Source organism: Sitophilus oryzae, unplaced genomic scaffold (assembly GCF_002938485.1).
Source record: "Sitophilus oryzae breed Bouriz unplaced genomic scaffold, Soryzae_2.0 scaffold_556_pilon_pilon, whole genome shotgun sequence".
NCBI classification, from domain to species: Eukaryota; Metazoa; Arthropoda; class Insecta; order Coleoptera; family Curculionidae; genus Sitophilus; species Sitophilus oryzae.
This window is the reverse complement of record NW_022147147.1, coordinates 151,969-164,195: the sequence shown is the minus strand read 5'-3', so window position 1 is coordinate 164,195 and position 12,227 is coordinate 151,969.

Genomic DNA, 12,227 nt, shown 5'->3' with positions numbered 1-12,227 from the left:
TAGTTCAATTTTTGAACTACTCCAATTTGTTAATTTTTTTGTTAAACCCCTTACATACCCTCTAAATATAGATTTCACTTTATATAATAATATAATATAAAAAATAAGGTATGATGTACAGATGTATTAGCTAGAACGTCTAAAAAGTAAATGAACGAATCGGTCAGCCGCGAACAGGTATTAAAAAGTCGTATTTTATGGCAACAGAAAGGAAAAAAGGTACCATATTTATATTTTGGGAGAACCCGCCAATCAATAAAACAAACTTTTAAAAGCATTTACGCCAACTTCTTTAAAAAACTCCAAAAGTTACTGTGAAATTCAATACCAACATAAGAAACTAAATATTGATCGACGTTCTACTGAACGCGAGTTGGTGCAACGCAATCCAAGTTCAACTTTGACCAACCGATCAGTTGAACTCTCGTTCAGTTTATTTTGGTACAACCGGGCCTTAGTCCTGACACTGTTCGAAATAGATTAAGAGAGGTCAACTTAAGAAGCAGACGCCCCTGGATAGCCCAACCCTTAACGAGAGGAAATCGAGAGGTACGATATTTGTGGGCTCAAAATCATGTTCAATGGTCGAATGAACAATGGGCCAATGTTCTCTTCACGGATGAGTCACGCTTTGGAATTCATCCGGGTTCGAGAAGGCTTAGGGTATGGAGAGAACCGGGAAATCTTATTCGGTTGGATCATATTCAGGAAGTGCACCCTTATCAAGGTGGAACAGTTATGGTCTGGGGAGGAGTCCAGTTAGGCCGAAAAACCGATCTCGTTTTTCTTGAAAGGTTTCTAACAGGAATCACATATCGTGATTTACTTCTTGAGCCTGTCGTGTTACCATATGCCAATGATTTTGGGAGAAACTTCATTTTCATGCATGACCATGCACGGTCTCATACAGCCAGAGTGGCAAGTAAGTTTATCAATGCTCATCAATTAAACATCTTACTCTGGCCGGCACAGACTCCTGACCTCAACCCCATCGAGCACGTATGGGACGTGGTCCAAAAAAGAATTTTCAGAATGGATATGCCTCGTGAAACTCGTAGGGATCTGGTTCGGGCCGTGAATGCAGCGTGGCAGGCTGTACCTCAAGAAGAGATCGACAACCTGATCAGGAGCATGGAGAGACGATGTAGGGCTGTAATGAATAGTAGAGGAGGCCCTTTATTAAGTAAAAATGGTTTTATCTTTTTTTTTTAATTCACAGTTTAGAATAAAAAAAATGTGTGTATTTTTTTGAGTTCAATAAAAATCAAGGTAAATTTGAAAAATTCGGTAAATTTCGCATTTTTATTTCCAATACGTCCTGTAAACTATTTGTTTATGTTAATTTTATTATATCAGAAATGCAAATAATAAAATTACTGACGATGGTTGGATAAAATTGTAATATCCCTAGACTTTTCCTGTGTGTGTATTTCCGGGGTCTTTTGTCTCGATATAATAATTGGTATAAAATAGGTACCTAACGATAATGTGAGGGCAACACCGATTTGTTTACTTTTTGATGAAATGGAAGCCATGTGTAGGTACCTGATAGGAAGTGAAATTCAACTGAAGATTACAGATATATTCATTGTGAAATCGGGTGATATAGATGCAATATCCAATTTCATTGTCCCATCAGGACCCAAAGCCGATGACGGCCAACCGTGTATACTACACCAATACTAGAAAATCTTAATTTTATTTTTAACTATTAATTATATAAATACTAGATGATCTCATTTTTAAGATTTCTAAAACCGTGACTGTATCGTCTAAACAAAGTCATAAATCTAGTGTGCTCTTATTTAAATTGTTTATTATTATGTCATAAATAATTCACTGTAATTTTTTGTTTATATATACATAATCTGTTATACTTACAAATGTATTTCTTTATGTAAAACATTTATTTGCTTGTTCAAGAGGAGTAAATATTGATACGCACGAGGAACGAAACTGGGTAGAGCAATGCCTTTTTAAATTTTGTTTCCGTAAATATATGAATATGATACAAAGTACGTACGATACGTACGTGAGAAGAGAAAATGTGACAATGACAAATAAAAGTGGAAATTATTTTGATCGCCAGCTTCAAATAAACCTAAACTTATAAGAATACTAAACATTGTTTTTTTTACAGAACGCGGGTTATTTGAAATCATTTGACACAAATAATAACCTGAATTAACCTATAATTTGGCAAGAGTTTGACAAGTCTCAAAAATCTTAAGTCGCGTTTATACGCATCTGCGTCCGTGCGTCGTTTATCGTTCCGTCACACCGTTGATTGAAAGCAATCATATTGAAATGTTCTGTCATTTTTGAAATAAACCAATAAGACTGGTTAAAATCAACAAGAGACGACGCATGACGGATTTATATAGGGTGAGTCTTAAATAAGAGCAAATATTTTCAGGGGTGGTGTATTCAGGGGGGTGACAGTGAAATAGAAAAATTGGAAACAGTCATTAGTGTCATTCCTGTCATTCTCCTCACGACAAGTATGGCCGCCTAGACAAGGACAGCATTGTTTTTGTCTAACTATTGTCTAACTTCACAGTTTAGAATTGACAGATTTCAGTTTCAGAGACAACTTCAGATTTGTTCTAGAACAAATTCGAAAATTGTGTCGAAAATATTCGACGCCATTTTAATTCATTCCGTTTAGTTTCGTTTTGGAAGTTCAATTTAATATTTCGGCTGAAATTTATAATTATAAAGGTAATAAAGTATATAAAATATATATTACATGAAGAATCCTGGAGAAAATGACGTTTCTGCCGTAGTAGGTATGTCCCATGTATATGAAAAATAGGTAGTAAATAAACACTGTTTTTACATTTTTTAGATGCAAGAAAATGGTGTTATAATCTCTTTGATCGGCGATTTTTTTGAAAATGGAAACAATTTACAGCAAGGTAAGATCATTTTTAACTATAGCCAACATCATTTATCTCCAATATGTGCGATTTATTGTCAATAATGCAATAAATCGGACTGATAATCTGATTATGTTATCCGACTAAAAGTCTCTTTTTGCTTCTTTTTGATTTATAAGCCAGGTCTCTTTGGGAATAATGGACGCTTTTTTAAACAGTATATTTATATTTTATACCTATTGATATTTTTAGATTGTTAATTTTAGTATAAAAAAATTTGTTTTTCTGTTTTCAGGTTTTTGTATAAGGCTCCCGTTTTCATGTCCCTGTGTCCGTTTTCTGTCCTTGAAGTCTGCGAATACGTGTGTTTATTTACAAATTACTGTAAGTCATGCTTATACCTTAACTAATTTACGTTAAAAGTACATATAATTAACTAATTGGTATTGAAACAATACAATCCTCTATATTTTTATGTTTATTTAGTCACGTTGTTCCATACTTCAAATAAATATATGTGAATAAATTATTTTTTGGTTTTATTTATGAAAAGAAAAAATACAAAATACATTTGAACTGAAAGAGGGCCAGCCATTGAATAACCGGAAAAGGAAATGAAAATTAAGCCATCATGTCCTTATCATGTCAACCTGTCAATTGGAAAATTAGTTCTCCAGACGACAACGAAGGCTTTCGGTGGCGTATCGTGTTTCCACGATTTAACACAGAGTTGACACTTCTTTCTAATTAATTATTTTATGGGTGTATTTCGATCCCAGGAACAAGTCTATGAAGTTTTTTTCGCAAAAAAAATGTTGAAAATTGAGCATTTTCTTTTAAATTTTCCTGTATATTTTTAGACAACTTTTTAGAACTGCCCGTACACGGCAAATTTTCCCACGGTATAATTTTTTTATCTATAATATTATTATAGTTCCGGCACTAAAAGTAATGCAATATTGCCACTTCCTACATGACCTATATTTATAATTATTCATACGAGAAATTGCCACCATCTAGTAAAAAATTGCTGAAAAGGGGTAAAGAATTCAACAAAGCTGTGAACAAAATACCCTCTATTGTAAAGTGCAGAGATACTAGTTACGCCATTATGATTAATATATCTATTTCAGTTTCAAAACACACACCCTTAAACCGTTTTAAGTTTAATTAGAAATAACGAGAACTAAATTATTTTATACACTTACACCTTTTGGTAATAGCATACATTATTACATCTCTACCTGTAATAACGAATACATAAAACGTGTGTTTTGATTATACTCAAAATTGTTTAACTCGATTTTAAGTGTTTTACCTTTTGTACCTAATTTATTTACAGTTTAGGGTTGGAAATTTTGGTGTTACACCAGCAAAATAAAACACTAATTCACCATAATAGACCAAACCACTATACATACTTTTTTGCGCTCATAATTTATAGATACATAATCCGTGAAATGCAAAACACTTTTTCTCAATTCATACAAATTGCACGAAAAACATTTCCTTGTGACATTGCAATTTTTCAAATAAGAAAATAATGAGCTTAATTAACAAACGTTAAGTTTTGTTATTTGTTATTCTGTCAACTGTTAAAGTCATTGGCAGTTTGGCGTAATATCTTATTATAGAGGGGCATCCTAATGCAAATATAAAAGGAACTATTTGGCGGCAAACGTTTTAAGATCATTTAAGACAAAATTAATTGCGTAGAAGTATGTAGTTTGCGAATTACCTATTAGAACGATTATTTAGTACGATTTTCTTTGGTGAGAACTAATAGAACTAGAAACTATAGTTTGCGCGAACTAGTTGAAAAGAACTATTAAGCACATCTCTAAAGCCTAACAGCGCCCCTATCGTAGAGAAGGCAAAACCCATAAAATAGTTGAAACTAGTCTTCTTATTATTCAAAGGTTGAAACAGTTTTAAAATTCGAAGTTGATGCAATTAATTTTTATTTATAATTGAAAGAAAAAAGAACAACCAGCACACGAAGATCGGTTTCCCCATTAGATATATCAGTCAAGAGTCAAGTGTCTAGAACAATAAGCCTACCCTAAAACAAAAGAAAACTCCTTCCCATATCATATATATGCATAAGAAAGGTGCAATATATTAAAGAAAGTGATTTTCCAAAGATAGATTTTGTTAGAAAGTGCGTACGTTTCGTGAGTGCTTAAGAAAATAGGAAGACATTGGTTCACTGTATATATTACTATAATAAATAATAACTTAATAGCATAATATGCTATTTAAATATACCAGAGGTAAGGTTTTTCTATTAGATAATAATAATCTTTATTTCGAATTTTCAGTTAAAAAATATATCTTGACAATAAAAAAAACGTGACAACCATCGATAGTAGATTAAAGAAGAACAAATTACAGGAAAACATTCGATGGCTCTCTTTTCAAACTTAAACAACTCGGTTATTTTGGACTTATGTATTTGAAAAACGGCAAAGAGAAAGTATGTTTCTTTTATCGAGATCTATACCAGCCCTGAAAATATTTGCATTTATTTAAGACTCACCCTGTATACAGGGTGCTCCGAACTGTATTCCGGAAACTTCGACAGCATATTCTGCAGATAAAAATAAGTAAAAAGTTCGTATAAATGTATGTCCTAAAATGCCTAGTTTCGGAGATACAGAGTGTAGAAGTTTCATTTTTATTTTGATTTTTTTCCAAATAATTTCTGAAGTGGTATGACCAACTGAAGTGGTATGGACATGTGAGAAGGATGGACAACACGCGACTGCCTCAGAAGGTACTAAACTGGCTTCCACAAAGGAGAAGGAAACGGGGAAGACCAAGGATCTGCGTGACGGAGACTGGAATGAACGGAATCAATGGCGACTAGGCATCGCACAACGTCGAAAGACGTTTTAAAAGCGATTCTTATATATATAATTTCTGAAGTAACGTCAATATTTGGATGAAAATTGGTGTCTAGAAGTTTTTTGACATGAGAAATTTAATTTTGATGTCAATGTGACTCCTATTTGCAGGGAGCGCCACCTACATGTGTTTTAACTGTTTTGAAGCGTAATAACTTTTCGTCCGTACTCGTATAAAACTACTGAGTGAAAAAATATACATCTCCGTGACTTAATACGTAGGTAAAAAACAGTGGCGGATACAGAGGCCTAAAATCTGTAAATTGTGTTAAATATTAGGCTTTTGGGTTAAAAATGGCGCCCTAAAAAGCATATTCTACATTAATTTTATTTTGGGCCTCCCCTAGGCTTAAAATATTAAGAATGGAAATAGTCAATACATGTGATTAGTAGTGGGAACTATCGAATGAATACCGATAGTTGGTAAGAAAACATTCGTTGAAAACTATTCGAATAAAAATTATCGAATAGATCCGTCATCTGCCTTGAAATATTGTATTCTAGTAATTCGGCAGCAAAAACCATTCATTTATAAAATTCATTCATTTAAATGTTTTTAAATTGAAATTCATTTATTCGTCAGGATCGATTATAATAAAATATTAACTGAATTTTAGTTGTCGCCCGGCGACGTAGGTTTCTTTCCGAGAAACCCGACAGCGGTCGGTGGCAATGCTATGAAAGAAGCCGGCATCTTTGATTTTTTGCGGAGTCAGATATAGATAAGGACACATTATTTTTTTTATTGAGTGCTAGTATTTACACAGAAAATACATTATGAAGGGCGCTGTTGCCATATTTTGGTATTAGTTGATATTAGCAAAGAATATTATTGTTTGGCTTTAGTTAGTTAGGGATAGTATGTCTATATATTGTGCATTCTTATTTATTAATATTCTGTTATTACACTGCAATAATACTTGTTATTTTGGATGTAGGAAAATGATTTTTAATGTTTTAAAGCAAAGCCTGGTTTAATAAATAATAATAACAGTAATAATTTGTTATACCTATTAACAACAAAATTTAAAATCATTTAATATAAATATTTTTTTTAAGTAGTAGCAAAATATAAACAACAAATTAGATGTCAAAATTATTTATATTAGATCCTATTTAAAAATAATATAGTCTCTAAATTTTTTGTGTGTGGCAACGTTGGTTTATTAAATAATAATAATTACAGAACTAATTTGTTATATTAACAACAAATTTTAAAATCATGAAATATAAACATTTATTAATTTTCTAAGCATGCAGTGTAATGGAAGGAAAATATAAATAAAAAATTAGAAATCACAATTATTTATATTAGATGCTTTATATTACTAGGTATTTAAAAATTATATTTACTTTTACTGGCATTTACTTTAAAAAATAAATGAAATATTTCTTCGCAAAAAACTACATATAAGAGAATTAGCATAAACAAAATACAAACATCGTTAACTTTTTTTTTAAATTGGCACGTATAAAACTTTCATTTTGATTTTCTCACCCCATAGTTTGAGTTCGATAACCATTTACTTAACCACATTACTTAAATATGATTATTAAGTTCAACTAATTCATATTATTAAAACATCTAAAATACAAATATGTATTTTTAAAATTAATTAATAAGTTCATCTCATCTCTCTTAAAATTGCTACTTCTCAAAATTTCCCATTAAAAAATGCAATCTAAGCTAACCATAATATACCATATAAAATTAAATAATTGAAAGATCGGACTACGGAAAATCTCACAACTTTTCGGAAAAATTTTGACTACTTCGCACACAATCGTCAATTAAAAAAAACTACTATTTTAGTATTTTAAATATTTTAATAAACGCAAAAATAGCATAGTATTTACAAGGCGAAGTTATAAAAATTTGGAAGAACTAATAATGCACTGACGCACACAAAAATTAAACGAGTACTAAATTTCATTTATCAAAAGCATTCGATAGTCGTGGCTCAACGATAACCATTTAGTCGCACGGCGAGGTTGTCACATATGCTTTAGTATACAAATGAATGAATGATTTTATTCGAATAAAACCATTCGATAGTTGAAATCATTCATTCATTAACCATTCGATAGTCTAATTCATTCGATAGTTCCCATCGCTACATGTGATTATCGACAAAAAATAACGTTCTCTACAAGTAGGGGTCATATTGACCTCAAAATCAAATTTCTCATGTTCAAAAACTCCCAGACACCAATTTTCATCCAAATATTGACGTTACTTATTAAATTATTTGGAAAAAATCGAATTAAAATGAACTAAATGAATGAAACTTCTACACCATGTATCTCCGAAACTAAGCATTTTAAGACATATATTTATAAGAACTTTTTTACCTATTTTTATCTGCAGAATATGTTGCCGAAGTTTTCGGAATACAGTTCAGACCACCCTGTATATTAACTTAAAATATATTACAAACTTTTTTTAGTAAAATAAATGGATTGATGACGTCTATCATCTGTCTTTTTTCTGTCGAAATCTTCCCTGGCTCGCAAAATAGACAGAATATATACCAGAAGCAATAAACTTAAACCGATATTTATTACTATCCACTAGCTAATCCGATCGTAATAATTCAATATCGCAAACAAATAAGGGGACGATTCGATTTTTCCTCCCCTGCCACCCGAAATATATTCGAACTGGCAGCCGCGTTTAAAGCCCACTTAAGCCGTCCCCACACCCCCCTTTTTCACCGTGGCCGGTCCACAACGAACAATAGGGCTGGAGTTGAAGTTAATTCGATTCGGCCCCACCGCTACGCTCATAACAAGTGTATAAATGCATCTATAAATCAAAAGATTATTCGTGGAATGAACTGGCGGGACGTCGAAAGCCACACAACTGTTAGACGATGAATTTCAATTGAGGGTGTGAGCGAGGTACGTGCCTGGTGCTGAGAGAAGGGCTATTTGCGGTAAGATCAGCGGGAATGAAAGTGAATATTGCGAAGATAATTTCGGAATATGTACTGGGTGGTGCAATAATAGAGGACGTTAGGTAGAAATCTGCGACATTGACTAGAATGGCCATTGAAAACTTCACTCCTCCCAGTGAATGAAAAACCAAGAATGTACAGCTTTGAGAAAACACTTCACTGTGTCGATGAACACCTCGCTGTGCTGATGAGGAAGGGAAAAGACACCACCTACCTTTTGAACCTTATCCAGACTTAAAACTCCAATGTAAGGACATCGAGTTGGCGAGTCATCAACTCGAGGGAGTAGGGTCATGGTCAGGTCCTCACATTAGGAATTGATCTCAAGCCCAAGGAGGCAATAGAAAAAGAGGGTCATATCTATTATAGATACGGAACAACACCGGTATCAGGTCTAAGGATGTAACGAAAATATTTTCGTTACATTTTTCCTTTTATATCGTTTATCCGTTTTTTTTATATATTATCGATTTTTTGCGGGACCTCGATAGTGGTCACTAGCGATGGTTGTTAGTTTAAATTGTTTAAATATTTTATATATTTTCTGGTTGCCTATGGGTTACCGATAATAATTTGTTTATTTTTAATGAAAACGAAGGTTTATTATTAATATTTTGTTTAGTGTTAAATAATTAAGATGCAATTGTTACATACATTTTTTTGAAGGTATGTAGGAAATTTTATCGTATTTATTATTTTTACTATTAATTATAAATTTTTAATTGGTTGGTACTTAACGCATGTCTAAATGAATGGGAGAATTCTATAAAGGGACTTGTTTTGCCGAAAATCGCTCTCTCTCATCTCGATCTTCTTTGCTTAAACACCTAGTTTTTTTTCCAGACACCGGCACGAGGTACGACTTGGAAATTATTTATTAGTTTTATTTTTTTTAAACATTTCTTACTATCTAATATGATTTAATTATTTGATTTAATTATTTAATTAGCTTGTAACTTTAAATTCCTTTTTCTATTTTATCTTTTTATCTCACAGTTCAATTTTTTTTATCATCATTTCTTTATCTTCTTATCTTAGTAGCACGTGTATGGTAGTTTTGTAAAAAATTTTCTAATACCTTTAACTTTTATTTAGTACTAATTATTTTTATCTTTCTTATTTATGTACTGAGACGCAAGCTGTCGAACAGGAACCCGCAGAGGTGTTCGATTTAGCAATCTCAGGGGCCATGAATAGAATCAATCACTGCAGGAGTACTCTCAGAGACGAACCAGGAGGGACTCTGGTAAGTAAGGATTTTTTATAATATTTATATTATACGACTTATGTCACCTTTAACGAATCCTTGCTTGCCAGAAGGCAACTCTTGTTTATCTGGACCCTGTAGTGGTGGTGTCTATTGGCAGGCCATTCGACAGATAGATTTTTGTTTTTTGTTGTTTTTGGGTCACTCTAGGGAACGTATCTTTACCTAGTATCTGCCAAATTTACCTTACCTTATCTTTATCTTATTTGGCGGATGCATTATCTTTGTTCCTGGTGTGACATATCTTTCCTTTTAGTTTTTATCTGTCGAATTGCCGCATTTATCGTTTTTCGTATCTTATCCTATCTTTCTATTTACCTTTATCTTTCTATCTAGTTTTTTAGTTTATCTTTTAATATCGCATTTTAGCATTAACTTTTGTTCTAATTTAAATTTTCATATATTTCTAGTTTTTTTATCTTACATATTTTTTTTATTCTTTTTACACGTGTCTACAAATTAAATCAAATAATTTACTGTAACAATATATATTTTTTTTCAAGTCGTACCGAAGTGATTGTGGTGGTCTGGAATTTTCTAGAGAGAGAGAGCAAAATATTTTTCTTTTATATTTTTTTATAATTCTATATTTATATTCTTTATATTCTTTAAATAATTTGGACAATCTTTTCAATTATAACTAATTTAAACTGTCATTGCCTATTTTCTTTTTTAAATTTTAATTATAATTTTTACTATAATAATTAGTAGGTGGATTTAGATATTGATTATTGTTTATTTGATTCACTAATATGTTGTTTAATCATAAGTTATTTTTATTGTACCTTCATTGGCAACCAACAGACAGTTCAATTGGTAATTTAGAACACCACCACAAAACTGGGTACTTATCAATTGTGTTGAGTAGAATACTGTTGTTTGTTATCTTCTAGGAAGATACGAGAATTGACCCTCCCCATAAGTAGCTCACGCACTGAGACTGGTGGAGTCTCACAAGCTCTCCAACGTTAGCCGGACAATCACGCTACCCACCAGCGGACGAGTGCAGCGAAGAGGGTGAGGCCTTTCTCCCAACCAACCGAAGCAGAAACACTTAAGTATTCCAGTTGCATATCTAATCTCACATAATCGAGACTGTCACAGCCAATTACATTGATTGTTTATAATTGTTAATTAAATATAAGTCATTAATGAAATTTTCTATTGTCTTATTTAATTCCAAAGCATACTTCCACAAACCAGTAACTTTTAGAATTTTGTGGGTTATAAGGAGAGGCCTAGTTAAAGAGTTAGAGAAAATGGAGACAGATCCTCTATCCTCCACTCCACGGGTACCTCAGCAGGCGGCAAGCTCCTCGATTGTGAAAAGTACGAAAGCCCAAACTCCAACCGTGGAAGGGTGTGTACCCTCGGAGGAAGAACATCTGTTGTCAGAGGAGGATGGGAAATACCCTGTCCCCCCTGCAGCAGAAAATTGTAGGATGGATTATAGACTGTGTCGTGAGTGATTAACCCCCCTCTCACTCATTCTACATTCTACAACACTTGTAGTGTTTGTAATACTTACTCAGCAGGTAAAAGACCATACCATAACGTGGTATACTGATGCGTCCACAAAACCAAAGCAGGAACAGGAACAACTTATCTAATATAGAAACTATCGGAAACAAGAAATAGCCATCCTATCCGATAGTCAAGCAGCATTAAAAGCGACCAACTCCGTAACCATCAATTCGAAGTTGGCCAAGGAATGCCAAGAGAAGCTAAATAAATTAGACCAAGAAAATAAAGTCCTCAGTCCTCCTACTCTGGATGCTAGCCAGCAACCATGGGATAGAAGCTAATGAAAAAGCAAACGATCTAGCTAGAAGAGGAGCGAATACTTCACTAACTGGAGCAGAACCGTTCTGCTTCCCAACTTAAAACCATCTTAAAGCGGAAATCAAGAACCTGTGAGACTCCATCCGTAATATGGAAGGGAATCATCTAACGATCTAAGACCCTTGAAGAAATTTCTCAGGATTTACGACCGAGAAAAATCAAAGGTTTCCCTTGGTTTAAGTAAGAACAATCTTCGGATTGTCACGAGGTTTTTAACAGGAAACTGTCTCTTCAATGAACATCTCAGTAGATTGAAGCTAAGAAACAACGGCGAATGCAGATTGTGGGGAAAATGGGGAAACACCAGAATAACTTATTACTGCGTGCTTCGAGACGAAAACCTAATAAAATACTGAATCATCACGCTACACCAAAA